This window comes from Leopardus geoffroyi, chromosome B1 (genome assembly GCF_018350155.1).
Source record: "Leopardus geoffroyi isolate Oge1 chromosome B1, O.geoffroyi_Oge1_pat1.0, whole genome shotgun sequence".
NCBI lineage: Eukaryota > Metazoa > Chordata > Mammalia > Carnivora > Felidae > Leopardus > Leopardus geoffroyi.
The window spans coordinates 111,184,942-111,195,721 of NC_059327.1; the positions used below are offsets into that span (position 1 = coordinate 111,184,942).

General features: G+C 36.8%; 1 pseudogene; it reads left to right on the forward strand.

The window, feature by feature from the left end:
* The first annotated feature begins 3,030 nt into the window (after window positions 1–3,030).
* On the forward strand, window positions 3,031–5,287 carry LOC123593759 (annotated as a pseudogene).
* Window positions 5,288–10,780: the final 5,493 nt, after the last annotated feature.

Sequence of the window (10,780 nt, forward strand, 5' to 3'; positions counted from 1 at the left end):
TGCTATTAATCAAGAAAAGAAAAAAAACTAGGTTTTAACAAATCTTAAAGTCTGGGCTAGTATGACAAGTTAGGATCTTTGGGAGTGCTAGAGTCCTCATTCATTCGTCAGTGTTTTCCATTGCCTCTTCATCATGTTTACAAGAAAGGTTGAGTGTGTGCTTGCTTTGGCAGCACATATACTAAAGAAAGATTGAGTGCAAGTAGGGAGATCTGAGAGCATGTCCTTTGGTGGCACACAGACATGAAAATCTGTCTACTTTCCAGACTTTTCTCATATGCAAAACAGAAGCTGTAAACCTCTGGGGGAGGGCCAGGAAACCATTCTACTCCTAGGACCCAGTGTGTGTATGTGTGTGTGTGTGTGGGGGGGGTGGGGGGGGGTGGGGTGGGGTGGTGTTAGATGCAAAAACCATCTGCTGTTCTAAGAGAAGAGGAAACTCCTTACCCTAGACCTGGGCAAAGATATGGTTCTACTGAGGGAGGGGTAGAAGCAAAATCCATTTGCCACAGAGATAGGGACAGGAAATCCATCTGCCCCTACCATGAGCCTCGCATTGAGTAAATAGGAAAAGGGGGCTAGAGAAGGGGCAGAAAACTCTCCCCAGCCCAAGACTACCTAGAGTTTGATTCCTGGGCCAGGGAAGACCAGAAATAAAAAGCCCACAACAAGGTCCTGGGCACTCACAGCCTGCATTGGGCTGGAAATGGACAAGGAGAAATGACAACCCTCTCCATTGCACTTTGAGCTGCCCATCAAGTAATAAGCAATGAAGTCTAGTGCTGGGAAAAAGGGAAACAAAGGGCAAGGTGATAGATGTAAATTCAATTATATAAATAATTACATTAAAAATAAATGTTTCCACCACCCCAGTCAGATGGCAGACTTTGCTAGACTGAATATAAAAACAAGGCCCAACTATATTTTGCCTATAATAAGGGTACTTTAAATTTGAAGACATAGACTAGATAAAAGAAAGAGGTTGCACAAAAATAAACCATGTATTAGCTGATTAAAGGTAAACTTGAGTGTCTATATTCCTATCAGAGAAAGTAGACTTTAGAGCAAGAAATTTTACCAGGGATAAAGAGATCAATGTATCAAAAAGGTATGACAATCATAAATATCTATATACCTAATAACACAATTTGAGAAAACTGAAACAAACTGATAGAACTGAAAGAAGTAGGAAAATTCACAATATTACTGGCATTTCAATAATTCTACCTCAGTAATTGATAGAAAAAGTAGATCAAAAAATCACCAAGGATCTACAAAACCTAAATAATCAATTTGATCTAATTGATATTTATAGAGTGTTCCATTCAATAACAGCAAAATATGCATTCTTTTTTTCTTTTTTTTAAAGGTTTATTTATTTTTGAGACAGAAAGCATGCAAGCAGAGGAGGGACAGATGGAGGGGGAGGGACAGAGAGAGAAGGGGACAGAGAATCCTAAGTGAGCTCTGCACTGACAGCATCGAGCCTGATGTGGGACTTGAACTTACCAACCGTGAGTCATGATGTAAGCCGAAGTCGCAGGCTCAACTGACTGAGCCACCCAGGTGTCCCTTAAGTACTGATAGAATATTCATCGTAGACTGTATATAGAAATCTCTACAAATTTAAAATGATTGCAGTCATAAAAAATATACGTTCTTTGATCACAAAAGAATTAAACTAGAAACTACATATTGCCTGTGTGTGTGCTTTAGGCCTTACTGGAGGAGAAAAGTGTCCCAGATCTTTCAGGACTCTTGGTATTTTGGGCATGACACAAATTGAGTGTGGGAAGAGGTAGGAAAATTCCCTGGATCCCTGCAGGATTAATTTATTCAAAAGAAATAACAGAAAAATACTTAACATGTAAAAGTCGTGAAGAAAATGAAGGAAAACCACAGAACATGCCAAAGGTCAAGGCAGACCGCCCTTTGGAAGATGTACCATAGAAGGCAGAAGGAAATCCTCAACCTTCCAAAGAAGGTGTAAGCCGGGAAGCAGATGGAAATCTTAGAGGAGGGCTGCTGACCCAGCCTGGCCAGGGGTTTAAGGAAGAAACTCCTGTGAGGCATTAGGTCCTTGAAGAAATGATAAGAAGAGTAGACGAATTGGAAAGGCTTAGGGAAGAGATAAGAAGAGTAAGAAACAAGTTCGTGATGATGCATTGGAAGCAGACATTCACGCAGGCATCCTTACCTTGTGTGTGTGCTTTAGGCCTTGAATTCCTTTTTTTGTCTGATATTAAAATCTGGCCCCTGTTTTCTTTCTGTTAGTGTTTTCTGATGTATCTTTGACCTTCGTTTTACCTTTAATCATCTGGTGGAATTTTGTTTTAGGTAGTTTCCTTGTTACCAGCATCTCACCGTATTTTGTATTTTCGACTCATTCTCCAGGTCTGTTTTCTAATTGGAAAGTTTGACACATCTGCATGAAAATATATTCATTCTATATTGTAAAGTAAAACATAAGTGATTACAAAGCAGTATATTTAGTATCAGGTCACATATGTAGGATTAAATTATGTGTGTGTGCGTATACATACATACATATATCAAAAAGTTAACTGCTTATTTCTCTGTGGCATGAACTTTTTTCTGTTTGCTTGTATGCATTTTTTCATGAACACATGCCATGCACACAAAAAGAGTGAATGTTTTATTTAAAAAAAAGAAACTGGAAATCAGTAGCAGAAAAGTGTCTAGAAAGATCCCGCAATATTGGGAAATGAAACAACCCAATTCTAAATTTCTAAAGGAAATTATAAAGGAAATTGTGGAGTATTTTGAATTGAATAAAGGTAAAAGCACAACATATAAAACTTGGGACATCTAAAGCAGTTGTTAAGAGAAAAATGTATAGCATTAAATGTCTGTATCAAAAAAGAAGAAAATTCACAAATAATGACCTCAGTTTTTACCGTAAGAAACTAAAAAATAAGAGCAAAGTAAGCTTAAGGAAGGAAATAATGAAAAGAACAGAAATTGGTGAAATAGGAAACAGAGAGATATAAAGAAAGTCAATAAAATTAAAAGCTGTTGCTCATTCAACGCGGTGTTAGCTCTCCAGGTAGCTGTTTCTTTGGCAAGTGGGGCCGGGCCCATACTGAAGCAACTATGTCTAAGGGACCTGCAGTTGGCATTGATCTTGGCACCACCTACTCCTGTGTGGGTGTTTTCTAGCACAGGAAAGTGGAAATAATTGCCAACGATCAGGGAAACCGAACCACTCCAAGTCATGTCGCCTTTACTGACACCGAACGATTGATCGGTGATGCTGCAAAGAATCAAGTTGCAATGAACCCCACCAACACAGTTTTTGATGCCAAACACCTGGTTGGATGTAGATTCTACGATGCTGTTGTCCAATCTGATATGAAGCATTGGCCCTTCATGGTGGTGAATGGTGCTGGCAGGCCCAAGATCCAAGTAGAATACAAGGGAGAGACCAAAAGTTTCTATCCAGAGGAGGTATCTTCTATGGTTTTGACAAAGATGAAGGAAATCACAGAGGCTTACCTTGGGAAGCCTGTTACCAATGCTGTAGTCACAGTACCTGCCTATTTTAATGATTCTCAGGGTCAGGCTACCAAAGATGCTGAACTATTGCTGGTCTTAATGTACTTCGAATCATCAATGAGCCAACCGCTGCTGCTATCCCTTAGGGCTTAGACAAAAAGGTTGGAGCCAAAAGGAATGTGCTGATCTTTGACTTGGGAGGTGGCACTTCTGATGTGTCAATCCTCACTATTGAAGACGGTAGCTTGGAGGTCAAATCTACTGCTGGAGACACCCACTTAGGTGGAGAAGACTTTGACAACCGAATGGTAAACCATTTTATTGCAGAGTTCAAGCGCAAACACAAGAAGGACATCAGCGAGAACAAGAGGGCGGTCCGTCGCCTCCGTACCGCTTACGAGCGCGCCAAGCGTACATTTTCTTCCAGCACCCAGGCCAGGATTGAGATTGATTCTCTATACGAAGGAATCGACTTCTATACCTCTATTACTCGTGCCTGGTTTGAAGAATTAAACGCTGACCTGTTCCGTGGCACCCTGGACCCTGTAGAGAAAGCCCTTCAGGATGCCAAGCTAGACAAGTCTCAGGTCCACGATATTGTCTTGGTGGGTGGCTCTACACGTATCCCCAAGATTCAGACACTTCTACAAGACTTTTTCAATGGGAACTAACTGAATAAGAGCATCAACCCTGCTGAGGCTGTCGCTTATGATGCAGCTGTGCAGGCAGCCATCCTTTCTGGAGACAAATCTGAAAATGTTCAAGATTTGCTGCTGTTGGATGTCATTCCCCTTTCTCTTGGCATTGAAACCGCTGGTGGAGTCATGACTGTTCTCATCAAGCTCAATACTACCATTCCTACCAAACAGACCCAAACCTTCACTACCTACTCTGACAACCAGCCTGGTGTACTCATTCAGGTTTATGAAGGTGAGCGTGCCATGACCAAGGATAACAACCTACTGGGCAAGTTTGAACTCACAGGCATACCTCCTGCCCCCCATGGTGTTCCTCAGATAGAGGTTGCTTTTGATATTGATGCTAATGGCATTCTCAACGTCTCTGCTGTGGATAAGAGCACAGGAAAAGAGAAAAAGATCACCATCACAAACAACAAAGGTCGCTTGAGTGAGGAAGACATTGAGCGCATGGTCCAGGAAGCTGAGAAGTACAAAGCTGAAGATGAGAAGCAGCGAGACGAGGTGTCCTCCAAGAATTCCCTTGAATCTTACGCATTCAACATGAAAGCAACTGTCAAAGATGAAAAGCTTCAGGGTAAAATCAACGATGAGGACAAACAAGATTGTGGACAAGTGTAATGAGATCATCAACTGGCTGGATAAGAACCAGACTGTAGAAAAAGAAGAATTCGAACATCAGCAGAAAGAGCTGGAGAAGGTCTGCAATCCCATCATCACGAAGCTGTACCAGAGTGCAGAAGGCATGCCTGGAGGAATGCCTGGAGGCTTCCCTGGTGGTGGAGCTCCCCACTCTGGTGGTGCCTCCTCTGGGCCCACCATTGAAGAGGTTGATTAAGCCAACCTGAGAACAGGTCTAGCATTGTTCCACACAAAACATTTGAAGGACCCAAATTTGTAGCAAATTCCATGGCAGTGAAGTTGAGCTGCTGTAGTTAATAAACTGGGCATTCTTGATACTTGAATATGGAATATGTGCACAAGGAAAGGAAATACAACATTGCACTTTATAAGCACTGTATTGTTAAGTGGAAAATGCAATGTCTTAAATAAAACTGTATTTAAAATTGGCACCATAAAAAAATTAAAAGCTGTTTCCTTGAAAAGATAAATAAAATTGTTAAGCTACTAGCTAGAATGATAAAAAAAAAATAGAGAAGACAAATTACAAACATTTGAAGTGAAATAAACACTATCACTACAGACCTCACAAACCTTAAAAGGAAAACAAGCTAATGTGTGAACAACTTTATGCCAATCAATTTGATAATTTGAGTGAATGGAAATATTCCTTGAAATACCCAAACTACCAAAGTTCACTCCAGGAGAGATAGATCAAGTAATCCTGTATCTATTAAGGAAACTGAATTAGTAGCTAAAAACTTTCTTCCCACAAGGAAAACTCCAGGCTTAGATGGCTTCACTTGTGAATTCAACCAAACATTTCAGGAAGAAATATACCAATTCTATTTGAATGCTTATGAAAAATAGAAAAGAACACTTCCCAACTCATTTTATGAGACCAGCATTATTGTGATTCCAATACTAGACAAAGCATTTCAAGAAAAGACAACTTAAGACCAAAATATCATGTAAACATAGATGTAAATATCTTCAGCAAAATACTAGCTAATCAAATTTAGTAATATAAACAAAGGATAATACATTATAACCTAGTTGGATTATCCCAGGAATGTAGGCTTGGTTCAGGCTCAATAATTTATCAGTGTAACTCACCATATCAATAGACTAAAAAGGAAAATACATACGATCTTTTCACCAGATGCAGAAAAAATGACATTTAAACATCCATGAATGATAAAAATTTCCAGCAAACTAGGAATGCAAGGGAACTTTAACCTGAAAAGTAGAGTCTATTAAATACCTAGAACTTTTATCATATCTAATGATGAAAGAGTAAGTAGTTTCTTGCTAAGATCAAGAACCAGGCAAGGATATCTGCTCTAATCCATTTCTATTAACTAGCAAGTTCTAGACAGTGAAATAAGTCAAGAAAAAGAAATAATAGTAATGCAGACTGTCAACAGGCATTCTTTGTCTTTATTCATAAATGACATGATCACCTAAGCTAGAAAATCCCAATGAATTTACACACAAAAAAAACCAAAAACCAAAAACAAAAACAAAAACAAAAAAACGTAGTAATGCCAATAAGTGAATTTAGCAAAATTGCAGGATATAAGATCAATATATAAAAATAAACTACATTTCTTATATATTAAAAGCAAACAATTGGAAATTGAAATAAAAAACATGCCATTTATCAAAGCAACAAAACCATGAAATACTTAGGGATAAATCTAACTGTATTTAATTTTCCCCTTTCATTTTCTAGCCTCAGTCCTATTCCCTCTCCTCCAAAGACACAAGTATTAGCGCGTACAATATATGCCCTTCCAATACAGTCTCCTGACAGGTATTTAGAAATGTGTGTATCCTTGACAAAATAAACAGTGATCTTTGTGTATGTATACCATTTTTTATTGTAATTAGTATACTGTTATGTCCTAACCACCCAATCCTGTCATTTCCTGATCTGAGCTAGAATAAAACAGTGAGCTCTGACAATTCAAAATTTACAAAAACAACAAAAGAGGACATAATCCCAGAAGGTTTAGGAAATAACTGAGCATTGTTACATTAGAAGAAATGTACACATGTTATTTTGTTTCTAATATACCCTGGAAGGTATTTGTTTTATATTGAGCTATTTTGAAAAATTATTACTTTTAGTATTATATGAGAAGTGACTGATATACAATTTTGGCAACCCCCCCACCCCCTTTTAAAGTGAGAGCCTAACTTGGAGACAGTATAGAAATAATTCAGAAACATTCCCATTATATATTTAGCAGGAGCTGCCACCTGCTGGCAAAAAATAAAATAACAAATCATCTGTCTTTTCTTTTAAAATGAAGAATTCATTATCAGTACTGGCTCCCTCTTTCTTCCTCTGATTTACTGGTCTTTCCTGCTTTTCCTTTGTTGCTGGTTTTCTTAATTCCCAATTCTTTCACTTGTGCTTTTCAACAACATCATCCTCTTCACCTCCCTTAATCTATCTTCTAGTACTCCAATTTAAGATTTAAGAATTTTATTTTATATTACTTAGAATGTAAATAGCCCTAAGTTTTGTGACATGTAAAACATTATTTATCTTAGATTTTAGTCTCTAAAGATTAGGAATATGCTTATTTAACTTGTTTTTTCTTTCATCTGTTAATTATTTTTTAAGTCTTAATTTTAGCTTTAAAAAGTATTCGAGTGAATTCAACATAAAATCATGAACTTTTATAATTTCTCTTAATGGCTATGTTTTGCTGAGATTGAATTGCCATCATTAATTCTTCCTCAAAGTTTCTTTGTACTTGAGGCCTTTTTTTTTTTTTTTAATGTCTATAATTGGATCATAGTTAACTGGGAATCAGTGTGAGGCTCCCTTGACTGGATTTAAATATTCTAGTTTCAGTTGCTTTTATTTATTTATTCTTGAAAGGGAATATCTTAATTTTCAAAAAGGATAAACACATTTGTTTAGGACATAAGAGAATTGTATTTTTAAATATTTAAAGTGTTGGCAGTATGAATTAGTCACTTTATGCTACGCTGGATAAAAAATTAAACCCCACATTTTAGTGGCTTAACACAATAAATGATTACTTTTCACTTACAACATGGCCCAATAGCAATTGAGACATCTTCCTTCTGGTAGATCCACCACCTGGAACCTCTACTATTCAAGGGTGCCACAGGAGGGAAAAAGAGGGCTAGAAAAAGGCAACTCAGCCTTATCTGTCTTAACATGGATGTGACATTCATCAGTTCTACTTACATTTTATTGTTGAGAACTTGTTATATGATGCCACCCAAACTGTAAGCAAGGCTCTGAAATATGCAGAAGCATAGGCATAATTTGATGAGAATTAATAGCCTCTGTCTCATTGCTTTTATTGTTAATCTTTGATTTTTTCTTTCAGAAAATCGTGATATATGAAATAGAGGAAAAAATTTCCAAACAAAAGAATTAGAGTCCTATCATAGAACTTCCAAAATTAGTCAAGTGAAATTTGGAACCAAATTAATGTATACATGAGGTTTATTTTTAATGCGTTAACTATACTCATGCTGATCAATTGACTTTAAAGGCCTTATGGAAATTTAAAATTATGTCCACAAATTCTCTGCCATTCCTCTTTTCTAAAGGTGAAGACTAATTCGTCTCTCTGAGTGTGGGCTGGACTCACTTCTTATTAACAAAATATGGTGGAAATGATGATATGTGACTTTCAAGACTAGATCATAAAAAGCATCATGGCTTCTTCCTTGCTCTCTCTCTTGGGTCACTGGCTCTGGGGGAAGCCAGTTGACAGGTTTTGAGGATGCATTAAACAGCTCTATGTGCAGTGAGGAATTGAGGATTCCTGCCAATAGCCATATAGGTGAGCTATTGTGGAAGCGTATCTTCTAGTCTCAGTTAAGCCTTTGGATGACTGTAGCTCCAACAATTTATGGGAGCTTCTGAACCAAAGTCACCCAGGTAAGCTGCCCTGAAATTCCAAACCCACAAAACCTGTGAGATAATAGGTGTTTTTGTTTTAAGTCACTATGATTTGGGGTAGTTTGTTAGGCAGCAGTAAATAGCTAATTCGGCATGATGAGATAAAGTCTACTTTATTGGCTTATTAAAAATTTCCTAATGGAATGCTAAGTAAGAATGTTTTAATTAACACTTTAACACTTTTAGGTAAAACTTTGAGTACTCCATATGTATAGGTGAGGAAGAGGGAAATGGGAGTTGAGAACTGTTATTCAGCAATTTTATTGTCCTCTTACAATGTTATATTAACAAATAACCACATAACTCAGGAGAAAAACCAACAGAATTTACATGTTTTCATTGAAATATGTCAATAATACATAGAAATTGAATAACTACAGTATATTCTCAACATTAGAAAAGGATTCTAATTTTAAAACCAATCATAATAATGTTTAGTTTATGCTAATGAAAACACAGATTGCATAATCTTTCTGTATAAGATAGAAGGAAATGTTTCGATAGATATTAGAAGTCAGACTTCGGTCATATTCCTATATACTGTCAAACACTTGTCATAATAAGTCCAGTTTGATATTTGAGACCATATTGTCAGTTTTCTCTATGTGGTAGTTCAACTTTGGTGATAAGAATTGTAAAAATAACCAAAACCACTATGCTGTTACAGTGAAAGTTTGTGGGAAAAAAAAAATTTTTCTTTTATTTTTTGTCATATTACCTTTCTTTTAGTGGTAAGTTCCAAGGCAAACTTTTAGAATTAGCATATCCCTGAAGAGATTGTAAATATGGTCTGCACTGCATTAGTTTAAATATACTATTTATTTATTTATTCACTTATTTATTTACTTATTTTTATAATGTTTATTTATTTTTGAGACAGAGAGAGACAGAGCATGAGTGGGGGAGGGGTAGCGAGAGAGAGGGAGACACAGAATCCGAAGCAGACTCCAGTCTCTGAGCTGTCAGTACAGAGCCCGATGCGGGACTCGAACCCACGAACCGTGAGATCATGACCTATGCCCAAGTCAGATGCTTAACCAAGTGAGCCACCCAGGTGCCCCATAAATATGCTATTTATTCAGTAATAATATCATCATGGTCTCCCAAAGAATTAACCCTCTTGATTCTTCTGCCATTGGGTCAATAAACTTAGGTTGATAACCAGGTTGATACCCTGACCTTCGGCATGAAGCTTATAATGAAATTTTATAAAATCATTGAGATATAATTCACATACCATAAAACTCACTCCTTAAAATGTACAATTCAGTAGTTAGCATATTCATAGGATTGTGTAACCATTACTGTCAGTTGTTTTAATTCTAGAACATTTTCATCACCTCTAAAAGAAACTCAGTATTCATTAGTGGTTATTCCCAATTCTCTCCTCCTCTCAGCCCCTGGCAAACACTAATCCACTTTCTATCGCTGGACATTTCATATAAATGTTATTATACAATAATATGTGGTCCTCTGTGTTTGGCTTATTTTACTTAAAGCATAATGTTTTCAAGGTTCATTCATGTTGTAGCATTTATTAGTACTTCATTCCTTTTTTTGGCTAAATAATATTCCATTGTATGGATATATATTTTGTTAAGTGATTCATCACCTGATGGTTATTTGGGTTGTTTCCAGTTTTTGATTGTTATAATACTGCTGTGAACATTCATGTACAAGATTTTTGTGAATATATTTTCATTTCTCTTGGGTATATATGTGGGTCATATGGAAATTCTACGTTTAACTTTTTGAGAAACTACTAAACTGTTTTCCAAAGCAGCTACACAATTTTACATTCCCATCAACAATGTATGAGGGTTCCAATTTCTCTGCATCCTTGCCAAAATGTGTTATTGTCTATTACTGATTATAGTCATCCTTGTGAGTGTGAACTAGTATCTTGTGGGTTTTCATTTTTATTTTCTAACAACTAATGGTGTTGAGTATCATTTCAGGTACTTATTGTCCATTTGTATATTTTCTT